Here is a 2,458-nt window from a genome sequence, read left to right on the forward strand (position 1 = left end):
GTTTCAGAGATAGAGTTCAGTGATTCATCAGTTCCATACAACACTCAGTGCTCATTACATCAAGTATTCTCCTTAATACACATCACCAATTACCCCATCGCCCCATCGAACTCCCCTCCAGCTTGGGTAGATATAACAAAAAGTCATGTTTTAAATCATAGGTCAGTAATTGTGTGTGAGAGTGTACACTGTTACTTACAAATTAGCTGGTCAGAGCACAACATTTCAATGTTTAAAACAGAGTAAGCTTCCCTGTAAAAGCAGCACCTTGTGACTTTTTTTTTTTTTTTTGACGGAGGGGAAACTGTTTGATTGATTGATTGACTGATTGATTTAGTTCAGTTAGCCAACATATAGTACATCATCGTTTTAATGTAGTGTTCAATGACTCATTATTTATGATAAAGATGCAGTTCATCTATACAATGTAATATTACCTAGCCATCAGAAAAGATGAATACATACGATTTGCACCAATGTGGGTGGAATTGGAGAGGATTATGCTCAGTGAAATAAGTCAAGCAGAGAAAGACAATTAACATATGTTTCACTTATATGTAGAATATAAGGAATAGCACATATGACCATAGGGGAAGGGAGGGAAGACCGAATGGGAAAAAATCAGAGAGGGAGACAAACCTTTGTGACAACTTTAACTTTAGTAGTCCTTTCCTCAGAAAACTCTCCTTCCTCCATGGCCTCACCCACATACCAGTGAACAAAGGCGTGTTTGGCATCCAGCAGGTCAAACTTGTGGTCCAGGCAAGCCTTTGGCTATTGCCTCAGCAATAGCTATAGTGCCGCTCAGCATAAACACAGTTCACTGTACTTTGGCCAGGTCTCTACCAGGTAGCACATTGGAATCCTGGGAACCAGTGCAAATGTTGAAACCAGAGGAGCATCTGTCCACAAAGTGGATGGTACACTGGTCCTGATGGGGGCAATGGCAATGTTGACATCTTTTGGAACCATGTGTCTATGGTACCACAGGCAACAAGCTATGTATTTACCATGGCGAGGGGCACATTTCACCATCCAGTTGACTGTCTCAAGGCACACACTGGTGGTCTCTGCTACGGAAAGCTGTTCATGGTAGGCTTTCTCAGCAGAGATGACAGCAGCATATATGACCAGAGGAAAGTGGATGTGGGGACAGAACAGCCGGTGGTCTGGAATTCTGTCAGATCAACATTCAGGGCTCCATCAGTTCTTAGGGAAGCAGTAATGGAGCACACAGTTTGACGTATCAACCTATTCAGGTTAGGGTAGGTTAAGCGTTCAATATTAAGGTTTCTATGACAGATGTAATAGATGGCCTTATCGTCTACCATAAAGGCACAATTTGAGTGCTCCATGGTGGTGTTGATAGGAAGGATGGAATTGTAGTGCTTAGCTACAGCTGTGGAAACCTGGGGGACTGGATAAATGGAGAACTTCACCTTGGACTTTTTGCCATAATTGACAGAGAGAGGTGATGAGGTCAATGATCTCCTTGTCAATGGTGTAGTGTCCTTGGGCACAGTTATTAGCAATATCTTTCTTGCCTATGATGAGATGCTCAGGGTAGAAATGCCAGCAGTAGGTGCCATTGTGAACTTCATCAATTACTATGGGTGCCAGGTCTCCAAATATTGCCCTGGGCACATGTTTGCCAGCACCCATCTCACTAAAGAAGGTGTTGAAGGAGTCATCTCCTTCCCCAGTGGTCTTGTCACTTGGCATCTGACCATTGGGCTGGATGCCATGTTCCAGGCAATAGAGCTCCCAGCAGGCATTGTCAATCTGGACACCAGCCTTGCCAGCATGGATGGAGATGCATTCATGCATGGTTGCTGCTTTGTGGCTGCCAAGCAGATGGCGGAGAAGAAAAGGAAAGCTTGTTGCCTCTTACAGTGTGACTCTCAAGTGGTTGTTATAAGAGAACCTCTTAATTCTATTCTTAAAATTCAGCTATTTTGTTTAGTCTGCAGATATAAAAATTCTCTTTTCTTGGCTGCTCTATTAATTCTCTCATATGTGAATCAATGAAAATATAAGATTTAATAAGTACCTTCGAGGCATAGTTCTATGGATGTAAGGCAAAGTCTCACAGTCTTACAATGCTGTTGGGAAGACAAATTACTACATGCATTCTGAATAGGGTAGTGGCTCAATACTAGTGACTGAAGAAAAAAAAATAATGTATATCCAACTGGTTGTGTCTCATAAGCAGAAAAAAATAAAAACATACTAGCAATTCTGTACAAAGACCATCCATCCATTCTGTGTTAATGTATTAGAGAGATTTTATTAAAGAATAAATAGAAATAAGGTAGAATTAAAAGGATAAGAATTCCAAGTGTAAAGAGTATATAAATAAAATCATGGTAGAGTGTTTGGGCAGTAGATTATATAAAATGGATCAAATAAGTTGGAATAGAATAAAAATAAGAAAGTCCACAAGGCTTATGCTCTAATA

General features: G+C 40.8%; 1 pseudogene; it reads right to left on the minus strand.

The window, feature by feature from the left end:
- Positions 1-621: 621 nt before the first annotated feature.
- Positions 622-1,827, minus strand: LOC122910074 (annotated as a pseudogene).
- Between the last annotated feature and the right edge of the window lie 631 nt (positions 1,828-2,458).

Source organism: Neovison vison, chromosome 6, assembly GCF_020171115.1.
Source record: "Neovison vison isolate M4711 chromosome 6, ASM_NN_V1, whole genome shotgun sequence".
Classification (NCBI taxonomy): domain Eukaryota; kingdom Metazoa; phylum Chordata; class Mammalia; order Carnivora; family Mustelidae; genus Neogale; species Neogale vison.